This window comes from Triticum aestivum, chromosome 3B (genome assembly GCF_018294505.1).
Source record: "Triticum aestivum cultivar Chinese Spring chromosome 3B, IWGSC CS RefSeq v2.1, whole genome shotgun sequence".
NCBI classification, from domain to species: domain Eukaryota; kingdom Viridiplantae; phylum Streptophyta; class Magnoliopsida; order Poales; family Poaceae; genus Triticum; species Triticum aestivum.
In genome coordinates this window covers 234445927-234468197 of record NC_057801.1, presented here as the reverse complement: position 1 = coordinate 234468197, position 22271 = coordinate 234445927, and positions in this window count along the sequence as shown.

Genomic DNA, 22271 nt, shown 5'->3' with positions numbered 1-22271 from the left:
TTTATTTACTTTCTTTGCTTTTTACCCGTTACAATTTATCTCATCACAAAACTATCTGTTATCTATAATTTCAGTGCTTGCAGAGAAAACCTTATTGAAAACCGCTTATCATTTCCTTCTGCTCCTCGTTGGGTTTGACACTCTTACTTATCGAAAGGACTACGATAGATCCCCTACACTTGTGGGTCATCACACACCGCGACCCTTGCAGCAGAAGTACAGAGCGGCCTTTTTCGGCATAACCGCAATTCGAAAGCCAAGCTCCCGGACACCGTCAAGCGAGTCCGGAGTACTCTGCAGTAGGATAGTCCATCTCGTCCAGAGCTTAACTAGCAATTTGGCCTCCATCCCAGTCCCAACAAGGCGGCGATGCTTGTGCCACGCGTACAGAACTACGCACTTAAAATAACATGGGCATGGATGGAGGCACAGCTAGACCGGGTCCATAATGCGGCTCAACCGCCCTGGATCCGCATACCTTCACTTTTTCTTTTTCATTTCAAGTTTTTCTCCTCTCGAGACTTTTCTAATAACCTGATCATAGGACCTATCACGGGACGGATACACCAAGAAGGCAAGGAGCTTTGACGTCTAAGGGAACCCCCAGGTGGTCTCTACTAACGATCGTTATACCTGTTTTGAAAACCCGCACGCAGCTCGCCCTTGTTCGTGGCATGTCAAATAGCCTTATTTGCTTATCGCATTACTTGTACAATTACGCCTTGATGTATTAACCAAATTACAATGGAAAATAATCTGCGGCTCAGTATTTGCGGCGTCAGCTTATCACTTGACTTTTTCCTTGTCTTTCTCTTTCTTATCTATTGCACCCGTACACTCTGGTACGTCTTAATTCGCCAGGAGCTTCATCACACCCCATAAAACGGCAAGAAAGTCCGAACACTTTTATCGTACAGTTCGGCACCCCGAACTTATAGCATTATATGCATCGGCTCCGAATCATGTCTTTGGTCAATAGTTAGGTTGCCCGGCTCCTGTGCTTACTACCTTACGTTCCGCTATATTAGCAAGGGTAGTAAAGGGAGAACTACTGCGATTGTGTCCCGGTTCTTTCGGACGAGCACCTCAGTAGAGAAAGCCGAAAAGTGACTGTCATGATGCGGCGAGAGCTGGTCAGCTGTTCGAGAGGTTTCAAATCGTTAGAGATTTTTCCCGCATAATGCAATGAGTCGGTTTTTATTCGATTAGGCGTGTATAGCGCCCCAAATTTGGACTTCCGAACACCAGGGGCTGCGCCAAAATATTTGTTGTCAAACTCCTATGGCTAAGTGAGGGTGATAAAGCCGTATAGTCTGATTGCCTTGTTCGTTGCTCTAAACACCTCCTTTAAGGACCAAAATTTGGAGTAAAGAGTGTTTAGATTTATCCCGAACACCCCCATACTATCTACGTGGGGGAAGAAGCCGACGATTGGCCAACTCTCAGATTTCATAAAACGGCCGCACAGGAAGTTAATTTTTAAATAAACAAGCATTATATTACATAACGATCTTGTTTCATATTACATGACAGGATAACATGAATGTATTCATGAGAATATGATATCCTTCGCACATTGCTCCGCCACAAGGCGGGATCCCTCCAGGACACTGTCAAAATACAGTTCGGGTCGGCGGTGCTCCTTGCCCTCAGGCGGCCCCTCGGTCAACAGCTTCGTGGTGGCCATCTTCGCCCAATGCATCTTAGGCGGGCAAAGGCCGTCCGCGCGCCTTCGATAAAGACAGACTGCTTAATGGCTTCAAGCCGAGGGCAGGCGCTGACAAGCCGCTTCAGGAGTCCGAAGTAGCTGCTAGGCATGGCTCCGGCAGGCCATAGCCGGATTATCAAATCCTTCATGGCTAGTTCGGCTGCCTTATGCAGCTCGACCAGCTGTTTCAGCTGATCGCTAAAGGACACTGGATGTTCTGGCCCGAGGTATTGCGACCAGAATAGATTCTCCGTTGAACTCCCATCTTCGGCTCGATAGAATTCTGCAGCGCCTGACACGCTGCACGGCAGATCCACAAACGCCCCTAGAGAGCTCAAAATCCGGGTAAGTAAGAGGAATCTTTCCTTAACATATCTGCTTTGCATAATGAAAGCCTTACCCGCCGTAATCTTCTTGGCCGTCTGGATTTCCTGGAGGGCGCCCTGGGCTTCGGCTCGGGCATCTTGCGCGCTCTGGCAGGCCTTGGAAAGTTCGGACTCTTGAGTCTTAAAATCGCGCTCCAAGGACTCATACTTCTTGACGGCGTCTTGGAGATCTTGCTAAACCTCGTTGACCCGAGCCTCATGCTTTTCGCGTGTGGCCTGCTCCTTGGCCGCCTTGTCCTCGGCCTCAGCCAGCGCCTTCTTGAGGGTAGCTACTTCGGTCGTGGCCCCTAATAAATTTTATGACACTTTAGTCATCACAAATCATTCATCCTTCCTGAATATACACAAGGTTACTGCATACCTTGACTTTCCTCCAGCTGCATCTTCACGTGGCCGAGCTCCTCCTCGGCCCGCTCCAGATTCTACTTCTGTTCGGAGACTTCCGCAGTGTGAGCGGTCGCAGCCAGCAGTGATGCCTGCTTATTCACATATTCATACCAGATTAGACTCCTGCGAAAATTATTTGATCCTCTGTTCGGCTTTTCTTTCCAAACACCGGATAGAGCATTAGGGGCTACTGTCTATACTCTGACATTCTTTTTCTAATTACGTTGCTTACCTCAAAGCCTGTTAGAAGGCTAGTCCAGGCTTCGGTCAATCCGCTTTTCACGGACTGGGCCTTCCCAATCACCATACCCATTAGGGTACGGTGTTCGTCAACAATGGAAGCGCCTTTTAGCGCTTCCAGCAACCTGTCTTGTGCCTCTGGTTGGACAGAGGTCACCAGCGGGATAGGTGTGCCCCTTCCCTTCGAAGGGGGCTGCCCGCCTGATTCCAGAATTGTATTCGGACGAGGGCCCAATTGAATACGCCCCCATCGTCAGTATACATGGCGGTCTACTCCCCCGTGTGTCCGGCAGCTGAAGCTTCACCCTCTGGCACCTCCCGGACGGCCGCCGGATTCTCTCCTAGGACGGGGATCCTTCGGGACGATGCTTCAGCGCCATCCAGGTCCCGGGGAGAGGTGGCCGACGGAAGGGTCTCACTGTCCATCGCCGCTGGATCCAGCAAATCCTCTGATAAGGACCGCTCAAAGTGGGACTGAGCCAGACTGCAAATGCATAATTTAAGCACATTAAAACAATAAAGTAAAGAATCTGGATACAAATACATGTTCGGACACTTACGACTCGGCCAGGAGCTTCTCCCTGGGCTTCCACTTCCAGCTGTTGTCGGTGGCCACTGTGGGGCTGTCCGGAAAGGGAGCTTTCCCTTTCCTGGACGCCTTGTCCTCCGGATGCGTGGAGGCCGTCCTTTTATTTTTTTTCCCTACAGGGGGGAGTGGGTTTCTTCTTCTTCCTCCTCTTGCTCGCCGTCTTTGGCGGAGGAGTGCGCCTCGGCGTCTTCGGACGTCACGTCTGAAGTGCCCTTGCGGCGGAGACCACTTCTGGTCCCCTTGGCCTTCTTCTTGGCCTTCTTCTCCGGCACCTTGTAAGGCGCCAGAAACAGCATCGTCGTCAGGAGCGGAGTCTTTGGGCCTTCGGGCAGCGGAGTCGGACAGTTATTCCGCTCCACTATCTCTGTCCAGTCCTGAAATCATTGATAGGGAGCCTTAGATGCCTTCCTCGAATATGCAAGTAAAGGGTACACCTTGAAAACATGAGAGAACTTACCAGATTAACAGGGTGAGTTAGGTCGTGCCCACGATCCTCGTCCGTGGCCGGCGGTGCTACGTCTTGAGCTTGCGTTGGTTTTCCTTGAAGAGGAAAGGGTGATGCAGCAATAGTAGCGCAAGTATTTCCCTCAGTTTTTGAGAACCAAGGTATCAATCCAGTAGGAGGCTCCTCAAAAGTCCCACGCACCTACACAAACAAACAAAGAACTCGCAACCAACGCAATAAAGGGGTTGTCAATCCCTTCACGGCCACTTGCGAAAGTGAGATCTGATAGAGATAGTATGATAAGATAAATATATTTTTGGTATTTTATAATATAGATTGGAAAAGTAAAGATGCAAATAAAAGTAGATTGAAAGCTTATATGATAAAGATAGACACGGGGGCCATAGGCTTCACTAGTGGCTTCTCTCAAGATAGCATAAGTATTACGGTGGGTGAACAAATTACTGTCGAGCAATTGATAGAAAAGCGAATAATTATGGGATTATCTAGGCATGATCATGTATATAGGCATCACGTCCGCGACAAGTAGACAGACTCCTGCCTGCATCTACTACTATTACTCCACACATCGACCGCTATCCAGCATGCATCTAGAGTATTAAGTTCATAAAAACAGAGTAACACATTACGAAAGATGACATGATGTAGAGGGATAAACTCACGCAATATGATATAAACCCCATCTTTTTATCCTCGATGGAAACAATACAATACGTGCCTTGCAACCCCTATTGTCACTGGGTAAGGAAACCGCAAGATTGAACCCAAAGCTAAGCACTTCTCCCATGGCAAGAAAGATCAATCTAGTAGGCTAAACCAAACTGATAATTCAAAGATACTTGCAAAGATAACTCAATCATACATAAAAGAATTCAGAGGAGATTCAAATATTTCTCATAGATAAACTTTATCATAAACCCACAATTCATCAGATCTCGACAAACACACCGCAAAAAGAGTTACATCGAATAGATCTCCAAGAAGATCGAGGAGAACATGGTATTGAGATCCAAAAATAGAGAAGAAGCCATCTAGCTAATAACTATGGACCCGAAGGTCTGTGGTAAACTACTCACAACTCATCAGAAGGGCTATGGTGTTGATGTAGAAGCCCTCCATGGTCGATTCCCCCTCCGGTGGAGCGCCGGCGAAGGCTCCAAGATGGGATCTCGCGGATACAGAAGGTTACGGCGGTGGAAATTGTTTTTCGTTGGCTCCCTGGATGTTTTCAGGGTACGTGGGTATATATAGGAGGAAGAAGTAGGTCGGTGGCCGCCTGAGGGGCCCACGAGACAGGGGGCGCGCCCTGTAGGGGTGGGCGTGCCCTCCACCCTCGTGGCCGCCTCGACTGCTTCTTGACTTGCACTCCAAGTCCTCTGGATCTTGTTCGTTCCAAAAATCACGCTCCCGAAGGTTTCATTCCGTTTGGACTCCATTTGATATTCCTTTTCTTCGAAATACTGAAATAGGCAAAAAAAACAGCAATACGGGCTGGGCCTCCAGTTAGTAGGTTAGTCCCAAAAATGATATGAATGTGTAAAATAAAGCCCATAAACATCCAAAAGGGGTAATATAATAGCATGGAACAATCAAAAATTATAGATACGTTGGAGACGTATCAAGCATCCCCAAGCTTAATTCCTGCTCGTCCTCGAGTAGGTAAATGATAAAAACAGAATTTTTGATGTGGAATGCTACCTAGCATAATTCTCAATGTAGTTTTCTTTATTGTGGAATGAATGTTCAGATCCAAATGATTCAAAATAAAAGTTCATATTGACAAAAGAAATAGTAATACTTCAAGCATACTAATCAAAGTAATCATGTCTTCTCAAAATAACATGGCTAAAGAAAGTTCATCCCTACAAAATCATATAGTTAGGCTATGCTTCATTTTCGTCGCACAAAAATGTTCCCAAATTCTACAACCCCGATGACAGGCCAAGCAATTGTTTCGTACTTAAATAATCTCAAACTTTTTCAACTTTCACGCAATACATGAGCGTGAGCCATGGATATAGCACTATGGGTGGAATAGAATATGATGACGGGGATTGTGTGGAGAAGACAAAAAAGGAGAAAGTCTCACATTGACGAGGATAATCAACGGGCTATGGAGATGCCCATCAATTGATGTCAACATGAGGAGTAGGGATGGCCATGCAACGGATGCACTAGAGCTATAAATGAATGAAAGCTCAACAAAGAAAACTAGTGGGCGTGCATCCAACTTGCTTGCTCATGAAGACCTAGGGCATTTGAGGAAGCCCATCGTAGGAATATACAAGACAAGTTCTATAATGAAAAATTCCCACTAGTATATGAAAGTGACAACATATGAGACTCCCTATATGAAGAACATGGTGCTACTTTGAAGCACAATAAATGAGACTCGCTATATGAAGGACATGGTGCTACTTTGAAGCACAAGTGTGGAAAATAAGATAGTAACATTGCCCCCTTTTTATTTATTTTCTTTATTTTCTTTTTTTCTTTTTTTTCTTTGGCCTTTACTTTTTTTGGCCTTTCTTTTTTTTCTTTTTGGGACAATGCTCTAATAATGATTATCATCACACTTTTATTGATTACAACACATGAATTACAACTCAAAACTAGAACAAGATATGACTCTATATGAGTGCCTCCGGTGGTGTATCGGGATGGTGAAATGAATCAAGAGTGACATGTATGAAAAATTATGCATGGTGGCTTTGCCACAAATATGATGTCAACTACATGATCATGCAATGGCAATATGACAAAAGTAATGCGTGTCATGATGATAAACGGAATGGTGGAAAGTTGCATGGCAATATATCTCGGAATGGCTATGGAAATGCCATAATAGGTAGGTATGGTGGCTGTTTTGAGGAAGATATAAGGAGGTTTATGTGTGATAGAGCGTATCGTATCACGGGGTTTGGATGCACCGGCGAAGTTTGCACCAACTCTCAAGGTGAGAAAGGGCAATGCATGGTACCGAAGAGGCTAGCAATGATGGAAAGGTAAAAGTGCGTATAATCCATGGACTCAACATTAGTCAAAAGAACTCATATACTTATTGCAAAAATTTAGAAGCCATCAAAAAACCAAGCACTACGTGCATGCTCCTAGAGGGATAGATTGGTAGGAAAATACCATCGCTCGTCCCCGACCGCCACTCATAAGGATGCACAATTCAAGGACACTTCATGTTTCAAATTTGTTACACAACTTTAACCATATGTGCATGCTACGGGACTTGCTAACTTCAACACAAGCATTCTTTAAATTCATAATCACCCAACTAGCATGACTTTAATATCACTACCTCCATATCTCAAAACAATTATCAAGCATCAAATTGATCATAGCATCCAATTCACTTCCTATGATAGTTTTTATTATACCCAACTTGGATGCCTACCATTTTAGGACCAATTTTATAACCATAGAAAATACCATGCTGTTCCAAGAGACTCTCAAAATAACATAAGTGAAGCATGAGAGACTAGAAATTTCTAAAAACTTAAGCCACCGCCGTGCTCTAAAAGATATAAGTGAAGCACTAGAGCAAAAACTATCTAGCTCAAAAGATATAAGTGAAGCACATAGAGTATTCTAATAAATTTCAATCAAGTGGGCTTCTCCCAAAAGGTGTGTACAAATGATTGTGGAAAACTAAAAAGGAAAAACTAATATAATACACGACGCTCCAAGCAAAACACATATCATGTGGCGAATAAAAATATAGGTCCAAGTAAAGTTACCAATGAACAAAGACGAAAGAGGGGATGCCTTCCGGGGGCATCCCCAAGCTTAGGCTTTTGGCTGTGATTGAATATTTTGTGGTGCCATGGGCATCCCCAAGCTTAGGCTCTTGCCACTCCTTATTCCATAGTCCATCAAATCTTTACCCAAAACTTGGAAACTTCGCAACACAAAACTCAACAGGAAATCTCATAAGCTCCGTTAGTGAAAGAAAACAAAACCACCACATAAGGTACTGTAATGAACTCATTATTTATTTATTTTGGTGTTAAACCTACTGTATTTCAAGTTCTCTATGGTTCATACCACTTAATACTAGCCATAGATGCATCAAAATAAGCAAACAACACACGAAAAACAGAATCTATCAAAAACAGAACTGTCTGTAGCAATCTGTAACTAACACAAACTTCTGGAACTCTAAAAGTCCTACCAAAATAGGAAGTCCTGGGCAATGTTTCTATTGATCAGCAGCAAAAAGAATCAATGCAAAAGCACGTTTCTGTGATTTAGCAAAACTACTTTCGTGCGCGCAAAGTTTCTATTTTTTAGCAGAATCAAATTAACTATCACCATAGGTTATCCTATAGGTTCTACTTGGCACAAACACTAATTAAAACATAAAAACACATCTAAACATAAGGTAGATGCAAAATTTATTACTAAACAGAAGAAAAAAAACACAAATAAAATTGGGTTGCCTCCCAACTAGCGCTATCGTTTAACGCCCCTAGCTAGGCATAAAAGCGAAGATAGATCTAAGTAGTGCCATCTTTGGCACTCAATTCATAAGTAGCTCGCATGATAGATTCATAAGGTAATTTGATTTTCTTTCTTGGAAAGTGCTCCATGCCTTTCCTTAATCGAAATTGGAATCTAATATTCCCTTCCTTCATATCAATAATCGCACCAATCGTTCTAAGGAAGGGTCTACCAAGAATAATAGGGCAAGAAAGATTGCAATCTATATCAAGAACGATAAATCGACGGGCACCAAATTTCTATTTGCAATAATGAGAACTTCATTGATCCTTCCCATTGGCTTTTTAATGGTGGAATCCGCAAGGTGCAAATTTAAAGAGCAATCATCAAGATCATGGAAACCTAGAATATCACATAAAGTTTTCGGAATTGTGGAAACACTAGCACCCAAATCACATAAAGCATAACACTCATAATCTTTTATTTTAATATTTATAGTAGGTTCCCACTCATCATTAAGTTTTCTAGGTATAGAAGCTTCCAAATTAAGTTTTTCATCATAAGATTGCATCAAGGCATCAATGATATGTTTGGTAAAAGCTTTATTTAGACTATAAGCATGAGGAGAATTAACAACGGATTGCAACAAGGAAATACAACCTTCTAAAGAACAATTATCATAATCAAATTCCTTGAAATCCGAGATAGTGGGTTCAATACTATTTAAAGTCATGACCTCTCCAATCCCACTTTTACCAAATTTAGCATCAAGATCTAAAAACTCCGAATTATTAGGACGCCTTCTAACTAAAGTTGACTCATCTACAGTCCCGTTATTATTAAGATTCATATTTCAAAACAAAGATCTAATAGGAGACACATCAATAACCTTAAGATCTTCATCATTATTTTCATTGAAACTAGAAGAACACGCCTTTACAAAGAAATCTGTCTTAGCACGCAATCTAGCGGTTCTTTCCTTGCACTCATCAATGGAAATTCTCATTGATTTGAGAAACTCATTGATATCATGCTTAGGAGGAGTAGATCTAAGTTTAAGAGAATCAACATCAAGCGAAAGTCTATCAACGTTCCTAGCCAAATCATCAACTTTGAGTAATTTTTCTTCAAGCAAGGCATTAAATTTCTTTTGAGAGATCATAAATTCTTTGACACTATTCTCAAAATCAGAGGGCATCTTATTAAAATTACCATTAGAATTATTGTAGCAATTTCCATAATTATTAGAGGAATTACTAGGGAACGGTCTAGGATTAAAGTTTCCTCTATAAGCATTGTTTCCAAAACTATTCCTACCAACAAAATTCACATCCATAGATTCATTATTATTCTCAATCAAAGTAGACAAAGGCATATCATTGGGATCAAGAGGAGTATTTTTCGTAGCAAACAACTTCATAAGTTCATCCATCTTTCCACTCCAAACATTAATTTCTTCTATAGCATGCACTTTTTTACTAGTAGATTTTTCGGTGTGCCATTGAGAACAATTAGCCATAATATTATCAAGAAGTTTTGTAGCATCTCCTAACGTGATTTCCATAAACGTGCCTCCCGCAGCCGAATCTAAAAGATTTCTAGAAGCAAAGTTCAATCCGGCATAAAATTTTTGTATGATCATCCATAAATTCAAACCATGAGTAGGGCAATTGCGAATCATCAATTTCATTCTTTCCCAAGATTGGGCAACATGCTCATGATCAAGTTGTTTAAAATTCATAATATCGTTCCTAAGAGTGATAATCTTAGCAGGAGGAAAATACTTAGAGAGAAAAGCAGCTTTGCACTTGTTCCAAGAACCAATACTATTTTTAGGCAAAGACGAAAACCAAACTTTAGCACGATCTTTAAGTGAAAATGGAAATAACTTCAATTTAACAATATCATTATCTGTATCTTTCTTCTTTTGCATATCACACAAATCAACAAAGTTGTTTAGATGGGTAGCGGCATCTTCACTAGGAAGGCCGGCGAATCGATCTTTCATAACAAGATTCAGCAAAGCAGTATTGATTTCACAAGACTCAACACAATTAAGAGGAGCAATTGGAGTACTAAGGAAATCATTATTATCGGTATTGGAGAAATCACACAATTTGGTATTATCTTGCGCCATGACAACAAGTAATCCAACACACAAGCAAACAGAAAAAGGTAAGCGAAAAAGAGAGGAGAAGATTGGGAAAGAGAGGGCAAACAAAACGGCAAGGGTGAAGTGGGGGAGAGGAAAACGAGAGGCAAATGGCAAAAATGTAAATGCGAGAGAGATGATTTTGTGATGGGTACTTGGTATGTCTTGACTTGAGCGAAGACCTCCCCGGCAACGGCGCCAGAAATCCTTCTTGCTACGTCTTGAGCTTGCGTTGGTTTTCCTTGAAGAGGAAAGGGTGATGCAGCAATAGTAGCATAAGTATTTCCCTCAGTTTTTGAGAACCAAGGTATCAATCCAGTAGGAGGCTCCTCAAAAGTCCTATGCACCTACATAAACAAACAAAGAACTCACAACCAACACAATAAAGGGGTTGTCAATCCCTTCACAGCCACTTGCGAAAGTGAGATCTGATAGAGATAGTATGATAAGATAAATATATTTTTGGTATTTTGTAATATAGATTGGAAAAGTAAAGATGCAAATAAAAATAGATTGAAAGCTTATATGATAAAACATAGACCCGGGGGCCATAGGTTTCACTAGTGGCTTCTCTCAAGATAGCATAAGTATTACGATGGGTGAGCAAATTGCTGTCGAGCAATTGATAGAAAAGCGAATAATTATGAGATTATCTAGGCATGATCATGTATATAGTCATCACATCCGCGACAAGTAGATCGACTCCTAACTGCATCTACTACTATTACTCCACACATCAACCACAATCCAGCATGCATCTAGAGTATTAAGTTCATAAAAACAGAGTAACACATTAAGAAAGATGACATGATGTAGAGGGATAAACTCATGCAATATGATATAAACCCCATCTTTTCATCCTCGATGGCAACAATACAATACGTGCCTTGCAACCCCTATTGTCACTGGGTAAGGACACCGCAAGATTGATCCCAAAGCTAAGCACTTCTCCCATGGCAGGAAAGATCAATCTAGTAGGCCAAACCAAACTGATAATTTGAAGAGACTTGCAAAGATAACTCAATCATACATAAAAGTATTCAGAGGAGATTCAAATATTTCTCATAGATAAACTTGATCATAAACCCACAATTCATCGGATCTCGACAAACACACCGCAAAAAGCGTTACATCGAATAGATCTCCAAGAAGATCGAGGAGAACATGGTATTGAGATCCAAAAAGAGAGAAGAAGCCATCTAGCTAATAACTATAGACCCGAAGGTCTGTGGTAAACTACTCACAACTTATAGAAAGGGCTATGGTGTTGATGTAGAAGCCCTCCGTGGTCGATTCCCCCTCCAACGGAGCATCGGCGAAGGCTCCAAGATGGGATCTCGCGGATACAGAAGGTTACGGAGGTGGAAATTGTTTTTCGTTGGCTCCCTGGATGTTTTTGGGGTACGTGGGTATATATAGGAGGAAGAAGTAGGTCTGTGGCCGCCCGAGGAGCCCACGAGACAGGGGGGCGCGCCTTGTAGGGGTGGGCGCCCCCTCCACCCTCGTGGCCGCCTAGGCTGCTTCTTGACTTGCACTCCAAGTTCTCTGGATCACGTTTGTTTCAAAAATCACGCTCCGAAGGTTTCATTCCGTTTGGACTCCGTTTGATATTCCTTTTCTTCGAAATACTGAAATAGGCAAAAAAACAGCAATACGGGCTGGGCCTCCAGTTAGTAGGTTAGTCCCAAAAATGATATAATTGTGTAAAATAAAGCCCATAAACATCCAAAAGGGATAATATAATAGCATGGAACAATAAAAAATTATATATACGTTGGAGACGTATCAGGCGGCACCTCGTTGGCCTTAAAGAGCACCTTCCAGATTTCTTCGTGCGTCGTGCCGAAGAGCTCTAATAGGGTCTGGTGCTAGGCCGGATCAAACTCCCATAGATAGCAAGTCCGGCTTTGGCGCGAAAGAATCCGGCGGACGAGCATAACCTGGATTACGTCGACGAGCTTGACTTTCTTGATTATCATGCTCTGGACGCACATCTGGAGCGCTGTCAGCTCGTCCGAAGAGCCCCATGCCAGGCCTTTCTCTTGCGAGGAGGTGAGCCACATTGGTACTCCGGATCGGAACGCGGGGGCCGCCGCCCAATTGGTGTCGCGCGCCTCGGTGATGTAGAACCACACCGACTGCCACCCTTTGACAGTCTCCACAAAGGATCCTTTGGGTCAGGTGACATTGGGCATCTTGCCCACCATGGCACCTCCGCACTCTACTTGTTGGCCGCTCACCACCTTTGGATTTACATTGAAGGTCTTCATCCACAGGCCAAAGTGAGGTGGGATGCGGAGGAAGGCCTCGCACACGACAATAAATGCCGAGATGTTGAGGATAGAGTTGGGGGCCAAATCATGGAAATCCAGCCCGTAGTAAAACATCAGTCCGTGGACGAACGGGTGGAGGGGCAATCCCAGCCCGCGGACGAAGTGTGTAAGGAACACCACCCTCTCTTGGGGCTTCGGGGTGGGGACGATTTTCCCTTGGCCGAAAGTCGATGAGCGATGTCCTTGGCCAGGTACCCGGCCTCCCGGAGCTCCTTGATGTCCTTCTTCTTGATGGAGGAGGCCATCCACTTGCCTCATGCTCCGGATCCGGACATGATTGGAGTGCCTCTTTGGGCGGAGAAGGCGAGAGCTTGGGCGCTAGAGCTCGAGAAAGGATGGGCAGGGGAAGGAGAAGGCGTGGGTGAACGAGGATGAATCCTTGTCCCTTTATAAAGGTAGTGAAAGTCATGCGCCTCCCTACCCACCTTAAAATTCGCCTATTCCCCAAGCTCCGTGCAGATGACATGGTTGGATTACCCATGCCTGTATTGATGAGAAGCCCGTGATAAGGGGACACGCTCTGCTTTGACAAGACATGCCAATGAAACCGCACCTCGAAATACGGAGCGGCAGGCTAAAAAATGGTTCGAATAATAACTGGGCAGTGGCATGATGTCATGCTACAAAAAGTTGTCAGCAGATTGGACTCGTGAAATATTATACTCTCTACGGTTGTGTGTGGTACTTGTTTTGCAGAGCCGGACACATTTTCTATGTTCGGAAGGCTATGTTGGAGTATTCGGAGAAGGAACCCTCCTTGCAATGCCGAAGACAATCTACATGCCAGACTCATCGTCATTGAAGCCTGGTTCAGGGGCTACTAAGGGAGTCCCGGATTAAGGGGTCCTCGAACAGCCGGACTGTATACTTGGTCCGAACTGTTGGACTATGAAGGTACAAGATAGAAGACTTCGTCCCATGTCCGGATGGGACTCTCCTTTGCGTGGAAGGCAAGCTTGGCGATTCGGATATGTATATTCCTTTCTCTGTAACCGACTTTGTACAACCCTAGCCCCTCCTGGTGTCTATATAAACCGGAGGGTTTAAACTTCTAGGGTTCAGCCACAACAATCATAACTTCATAGGCTAGACTTCTAGGGTTTAGCCATTACGATCTTGTGGTAGATCAACTCTTATAATACTCATATTCATCAAGATCAATCAAGCAGGAAGTAGGGTATTACCTCCATACAGAGGGCCCAAACCTGGGTAAACATTATGTCCCCCACCTCCTATTACCATTAGCCTTAGACGCACAGTTCGGGACACCCTACCCGAGATCCGCCGGTTTTGACAATGACACACGCATGCATGCACACACCAGTACACCACATGACCAACACACACTCTCAAGCTCAAGTGCTCAACCTACATGTGCATGTGCACACATCAGGCCCTGACAGACACATGCACAACCAGGTGATTCCCTCGCACGGGTTGGAGCCTTGTTGCGCTTGCATAAATTTGTGTTTATCTGACCTTTTCCCTATGCGAACTAACAGGTGGGACCCACAAGGAACATGGTCAATTTAACTAGTCAACATGGTGCCATGCAGACTATTTGGCCGTTCAAGAGAGTGCAGTCCGATGCTGAACCGTGAGCAAGTGATCGTATAATCACCACAAAACATATGTAGTGACCGTAATCAGCTTATTCTGAAGTTCGGTGACCGTGTTACACTTTTCTCTCTGTAGGCCCTCCAAAACTACATGTCTACATGTTCTCGCATGTTACATCTAACAACTATGCAATACAACACTACTACTACACTCTAACACAATAAAGCATATGTGTTTTTAGTTTTACTAGATATCATATTGTTACTTAATTATTCAGTTTGCATACATTAAAATTGCCTTTGAAATGTATGGCCAGTATCATCTACCATGCGGGAAAAATCCCGCCCTTTCCAGTTTAATCGGGTTTGTATCGATGGATCGTGCGAAACAGCAAAACTATAGTACTATAGAGTACAAGTGATAGTTCACTGGGCTGCCGTGTCGTGTACTCCTCCGTCGTAAGAGTGGAGCGCTCGCTTTCATAAATCTTCTAGTCCCTTTCGCCGACATGTGGGACACCAAGCTACCGGGTCCACGTGCCATACCGAAATACAGTGCAGAGCAGCCGGGGTGAAGCACACCAGTCATGGTGCCGGCGTAGTAATGGGCAATGAGGCGTCAAATCACAATGCTGCACCTTTCTCACAGTTAAGTTGGAGGGACGAACTAATAATGCTAAAAAAAGAAGTTGGAGGGACGAAGCAACCATCATTTCACTCGTTGCTGAATCCGCTTCTCCCTCATCTTCTTCAAGTTAACCATGTGTTGCTTCTGCCGTTGTTCTGCCTCATGTGGGACGCGGATCGGCTTGGTAAAGCAGTGACACGTGGGAACGCATGTTAGCAAACTGCCAGGACAACGTCCTCTAAAAATAAGAAACCTCCCCCGCCATCCGCGCGGCAAAATCACCTCCTTTTTACGAATCTTCATTCTATAAATTTTTAGATCAATATAACTGAGATTTGTATAGATAGCACACATGAGCAAAACCAAGTGGTACGGTTAAGGGCATCCACAATGTGTAGCCAAATGTGAAAATAGCTTTTGGCATCATGGGAACTATTGTGGAGGTCCTGCCAAAGCCAAAAAGATGGAACCGAAGCTCCCTGATTGATTGATTTATTGATTGATTGATTGAAGGAATAGAAAAATGCAATGTCTCTCCTCTTTCTCCCGTGCTTGGACGCATGTACAGTATAGAGCACAGAGTCTACTCCCCTGTCCCTTCTATCACAAATCACAAAGCAGTGAGGCATCAAATCACAAAGCACGGACGAAGCAACCATCACTTCACTCTTCGCTGACTCCGCTTCTCCATCGTCTTCTTCGAGAAACCACCTCACCGCACTAACCTAGACGGACGACGCTATTGTGTACTAGTAGTACTAGTACATTTACACGTCCTTTGGTTCGACAGACTTCCTGGATGCAAATAAGGCGGTTGTCTCGGCTTGCAGGCAGCACTTGCGAATGACTTAACGTGGTCTCCCTCAATGGTGTTCTCCATCGAACGCACTTCGCCAAACCACAATGTTCGAGATATCGTCGATGTCACCGCAATGGGGAAGGAAGTCAAATATAGTTACTACCTCCATTTTTTTGTACACAAGGCCAGTATATCAAAATTACAATTTGCAAAAGGCCACTAACACTAATCGAGGCAAAATTGATGGGGTTTGCCTCGTACTAGCAACCAAGGACATTAATATACCTTGCATGCATGCGGAAGTGAGAATGTTGGTTTGCATGGCGCTGCACTAATCAAGCGATGAGGAGTGAGATGGTTAGATCTTTGTGCTTTGGAGAAAAAAATACACATTAATTGACACGTCAAACGAGGATTTGTATCGATTAATCCCGCGAAGGAAAACCCTGCCTTTCTTTTTTAACACTAGTACTCCTAGTATGTACGTACTTATCCTATTTGGGTCTAGGCCTTGCATTGCCATACTTCGCCACACATTTTTGCCAAGCTTGCCTAAAGTTTTCAAAATGAAAAGGAGGTACACTTGCGCACGGCTATCGCGGTCGCACCGCACCCTCACACGGTCGCTCCTGCACGCCGCAAACCCAACCAAGGGAACGCACCCTCACTGACACGTGTTGTCACATGTGAACAAACCAAACTCAGCCATCCTACCGCTGACATAGAATTTTCGTTCATAGAGTATGTTTATCCAACCACATGTTGGGGAGTATCCGTACGGCCCGTGCGGTAGTCTGTTGGGGAAGAAGAAGAGGTGAGGAAGAAGGGTTAGGAGACATAGGATATTCATCCAACCACCTGAAATGGTAGACTGACCCAAATGATGAAAGTCAGGCGACTTGCATAACAATATATGTTTTTACACAGCAAAAGATCCATAAAAACAACAACATAAAGAAAAACTATCACTGCTCATGGAAGCAGACGGCCTCATCATCTTTGGCTGCCGGCGCGAACCAGCCGTAGCTGCCCACGTGTGTCCCCACACCGTGGTTGTCCTTGGCCTCCAGCTACTCGTTCACGTGGAGCGTGCGGGCGCTCTGCACGGATGAGAGCACCGCCCAGTTCAAGCCGAGGACGTCCGGTACCGCCTGCAGGAGGGCCTCGATGGCAGCGGCATCCGCGTGCTCCGTGTCGAGTCGAGCCTCCGCTGCCCGATTCAAGTCCAGGATGTTCGGTTCCGCCTGCAGGAGGGCCTCAATGACAGCGGCATCCGCGCGCACCGCGTCAAGTTGAGCCTCTGCTACCCGGTTCAAGTCCAGGACGTCCGGTTCCGCCAGTAGGAGGGCCTCGATGGCAGTGGCATCCGCGCGCTCCGCCTCAAGTTGAGCCTCCACTGCCCAGTTCACATCCACGGCATCCGGTTCCGCCTGCAGGAGAGCCTCAATGGTAGTGGCATGCGCGCGCTCTGTGTCAAGTTGAGCCTCTACCTCCCGTTCCTCCTTTAGTATCGCCAGGTCGAACCGCTGGTCCGCCTGCACCATGGGGGACTCGGACTCCGGCATGAAGTCAACATCCATCGTCTCATACCCATCGGGGGCCTTCTGCGCTGTCACCTACACCATGAACATTGGATCGGCTTCCTCCTCCTTGTAGCTTGGCTCCAGAGAACTTGGGGATTGGCCTGTCACAAAGCGAGCTTGGGAACGGAGGTCTGTGGCGCCGACCGTCGCCGCGATTTCTGCGCGGGGCTCCGGCATCAGTATCTTGTAGTACGTGATCTTGTGGCACACCATGGCTTTCCGGCGAACTAGGGGACGCTTGATGCGGTCTAGGGGATCGAAAGGTGGGGGAACGGGCTGGAGATTAGGTGTGGTTTTGGGGCAGTGGCTGGCGTAGGCCGAGCAGCGAAGGTTCTGGTGTGAATAGTGGTTCCGTGATGACCGGTCAATCGGTTTTGACTGTACATCGCTCTTGTCGCATTCCGTTGCACGCCGGCACGCTGGACCCTCCACGTCACTCACTGAATGGAACGCGCTTCGTCTTGCGTTTTCACTCGCTTATGGGACCGCAATTGAGAGCAAACCGACGTACCTCTCCCTCCCCCGCCCGCGTCATTTATACTACCACTCCCTCTGTTTTATGTAGAGTAAATAAAAACAGAGGGAGTATACTACGGATGAGGATCCCCTGACATGGCGAACCCATCGAGTAACTGACATGCGGGGCCTAGCAAGCATGGGGTCCGCCAGTAAGTGACCGAAAGGGAGGGTAAGGCAGGGCTACTTACGTTAGAGGATCCACTTTAACTACTACTCCCTCCTTCCATTTACTATACAGGGCCTAATGCGTTTTTCGAGGCTAACTTTGACCAAATGTTAGAGTAATAATATATGACATGCAACTTACGCAAATCATATAGTAAAATTCGTATGTGAAAGGAGCATACAGTCAATAGTCAAATGCGGTTTTGAAAAACGCATTAGAGCAGGGTTAATAATATAGCAAGTCGATGGCTATAAGGAACTGCCAAGTCATCTATAGCCATCATCTGTTATATGCACTCATACAGTAGTGTGGGCTATAAGGTTGGCTATTTCCCGCAACAAAAATTATAAGGTTGGCTATTTTATTAGTACTTTCTTCCATCTCCTCTCTATCTCTTTCTTCATATTTATTGTATTTAACTAGGAATGTGTGTATAGCTAGGCTCTTGCATGAGAGCTCACTCCCCTTACTTTTTCACATCTCTCTCCTCCACATAGGCCCTATATAAATGGAAGGAGGGAGTACTACTATGAGCACTGCATACTCTAGTACAGATGTTGTCAGTACTCCACTAGTACTATTGGACAGGGAGCTTAAAAAAGTTACTATTGGACTGGCTATACGTGGCAAAATCCTTGTAGGAAGAGCATGCGCGAGAACAAGCACATTCACGTGGTTGAAAACAAATTGGAAACCATCTCGAGTACAAATCTAGGAGTACATATGAATCTAACAATATTGATTGGGCGTTGTTGAATGTTGATACTTTTTTCTGTAAGTTTGATCAAAGTAGAGATACTTTGACTACACGTAAAACTTATATGTAAACTAGAAAGGATCGAAGGGAGTATATTGTACGTTCAAAAACAAAATGAACATTTAATACCCTTTATATATGATTTGCGGATGCTATGATCACTGGTTCAAAATTTCGAATCCGCCTTAGGTATCACACATGCCCCAACTCGTCTCTCTCGATTTCATCTCGGGGTCTGGAGATTGATTGAAAGAGGACTAGGGTGGGTACAATACGTTCGTTTCGCTTGTGAACATACAATATACTCCCTCTGATCCCCACAGACCCCCCCCCCCCGCGCGGGTCATTTCTATCATAGAAACATACCAAACCTTTATCTCCTTGCATGACACACAGTTGATCTCTCAACATCAATCGATCTCGTCAACATGTGTCGGGGCATGAACCGAATGGGATGTCAAAACTAAGATGCAAAGCGACATGTAGTGGAGGCAAAGTGAAACTTTAAACGAACCATTTGCTTGTATGCATGTCGGACAAATTACAACATTGGAAATACAAGCATGGTCTAGGCCCACATGCGAATGATACTCGGCGGAATGTTCAAATGAGGCATGCGGGAGGATGGACTCGACCGGAGGGCGACATGATCAATGGAGAAGAGGGTTGGAGAGGAATGAGAAATAAGCAAACGACACATGATTATACTTGAACGGCTCAAATAAACAATAAGTTGTCTCGCTTGGCCTACATAGTGAAAGGCCTAATGTACAACGCGGAGCACTGATGCTCGAATATGGCCGGGAAAAAGGGAAACCGACATGTGGGGCACACCTATCGGGACGATGTAGCATAGACTAGTCCAATGGAGGAGCTGGCCCACAACCTCCTCGCCACTGGCAACCATTCATGTGGGTCGTGGGGGCCAACAACGTGGCCCAGCTCTAGCACCGCCTCTGGACACAGCGACCACAGTGAGCGACATGCTCATCGTCGCTGGACACGGTCAGTTTCAGTGAGCCGAGGGTGGCGTTAGTGCTCTGGCACGACCAATAGTATGTTGGGTTTGTGCCCAAGGTTGCCCCATCAAAGCATTGGCTAGCCAAAATTTTGGTTAAGGTTTTTGTTGCCCATGATTTGGCTGACATTGGCAAGAAAAATGAACTAGAGTAGGCTAGAGTTCATTGCCATGCCAAAAAATGGCAACCAACCAAACAAAGACCAATCTTTGGGTCATGAACAAAATTTTGGTAAGGTGCACTTTGGCCACAATCCAAACACACCCAAACACCCAGCTCGTCGAGGCTTCACGGGGCGCCGCGACGCGTCCGCGGAGTGGTGTAGCGTGGCCAACTGCATCCTCAGGACCTGAGACCATGCCGGGTCGTCTTGCTTTTTCAATGACAAGCAGGGACCGCATGTGAGCAAAGGGCATCTCCAACGTTGCCAGGACCGCAGCTGACTACCCTGGCACACCAAAAACCCTCGTCCCTCGCGCTGTCGCACAGTGCGTTCCCAGCCGGCGCATGATAACCCACAAGTATAGGGGATCGCAACAGGTTTCGAGGGTAGAGTATTGAACCCAAATTTATTGATTCGACACAAGGGGAGCCAAAGAATATTCTGAAGTATTAGCAGTTGAGTTGTCAATTCAACCACACCTGGATAACTTAGTATCTGGAGCAAAGTATCTAGTAGCAAAGTAGTATGATAGTAACGATAACAGTAGCAGTTTTGTAGTAATTGTAAAAGTAGCAGCGGTAAAGTAAATAAGCAAAGCACAATACGTGAAAATCTCGTAGGCAATGGATCAGTGATGGATAATTATGTCGGATGTGATTCCTCATGTAATAGTTATAACATAGGGTGACACAGAACTAGCTCCAATTCATCAATGTAATGTAGGCATGTATTCCAAATATAGTCATACGTGCTTATGGAAAATAACTTGCATGACATCTTTTGTCCTACCCTCCCGTGGCAGTGGGGTCCTAGTGGAAACTAAGGGATATTAAGGCCTCCTTTTAATAGAGTACCGGACCAAAGCATTAACACAAAGTGAATACATGAACTCCTCAAACTACGGTCATCACCGAGAAGTATCCCGATTATTGTCACTTCGGGGTTGTCGGATCATAACACATAATAGGTGACTTTAGACTTGCAAGATAGGATCAAGAACTCACATATATTCATGAAAACATAATAGGTTCATATCCGAAATCATGGCACTCAGGCCCTAGTGACAAGCGTTAAGCATAGCAAAGTCATAGCAACATCAATCTCAGAACATAGTGGATACTAGGGATCAAACCCTAACAAAACTAACTTGATTACACGGTAAAGCTCATCCAACCCATCACCATCCAGCAAGCCTACGATGGAATTACTCACACACGGCGGTGAGCATCATGAAATTGGTGATGGAGGATGGTTTATGATGACGACGGTGACGAATCCCCCTCTCCGGAGCCCCGAACGGACTCCAGATCAGCCCTCCCGAGAGAGATTAGGGCTTGGCGGCGGCTCCATATCGTAAAACGCGATGATACTTTCTCTCTTATTTTTTTCTCCGTGAAAGCAAATATATGGAGTTGGAGTTGAGGTCGGTGGACATCCAGGGGGCCCATGAGGCAGGGGGCGTGCCCAGGCGGAGGGGGCGCGCCCCCCACCCTCGTGGACAGGGTGTGGGCCCCCTGGCAATAATTCTTTCGCCAGTATTTTTATTAATTCTAAAAAGTTGCTCCGTGGATTTTCAGGTCATTCTGAGAACTTTTATTTCTACACAAAAATAACACCATGGCAGTTCTACTGAAAACAACGTCAGTTCGGGTTAGTTTGATTCAAATCATGCAGGTTAGAGTCCAAAACAAGGGCAAAAGTGTTTGGAAAAGTAAATACGACGGAGACGTGTCAACTCCCCCAAGCTTAAACCTTTGCTTGTCCTCAAGCAATTCAGTTGACAAACTGAAAGTGATAAAGAAAAACTTTTACAAACTCTATTTGCTCTTGTTGTTGTAAATATGTAAAGCCAACATTCAAGTTTTCAGCAAAGATTATGAACTAACCATATTCACAATAACACTTAGGTCTCATGTTTACTCATATCAATGGCATAACCATATTCAGCAAAGAATTCTGTCAATGACACTCTCATCCGGAAGATTAACTCCCAGCTGAATCAAGTGGTTATTGTACCCAGACATTCTGAGTATATGTTCACTGGTAGAACTGTTTGCCTCCATCTTGCAGCTATAGAACTTGTTGGAGACTTCATATCTCTCAACTTGGGCATTTGCTTGAAATATTAACTTCAAATCTTGGAACATCTCATATGCTCCATGATGTTCAAAACGTCTTTGAAGTTCCGATTCTAAGCCATAAAGCATGGCACACTAAACTATCGAGTAGTCATCAGCTTTGCTCTACCAGACGTTCATAACGTCCCGAGTTGCTCCTGCAGTGGGTCTTGCACCTAGTGAAGGAAATATGCCCTAGAGGCAATAATAAAGTTGTTATTTATATTTCCTTATATCATGAAAAATGT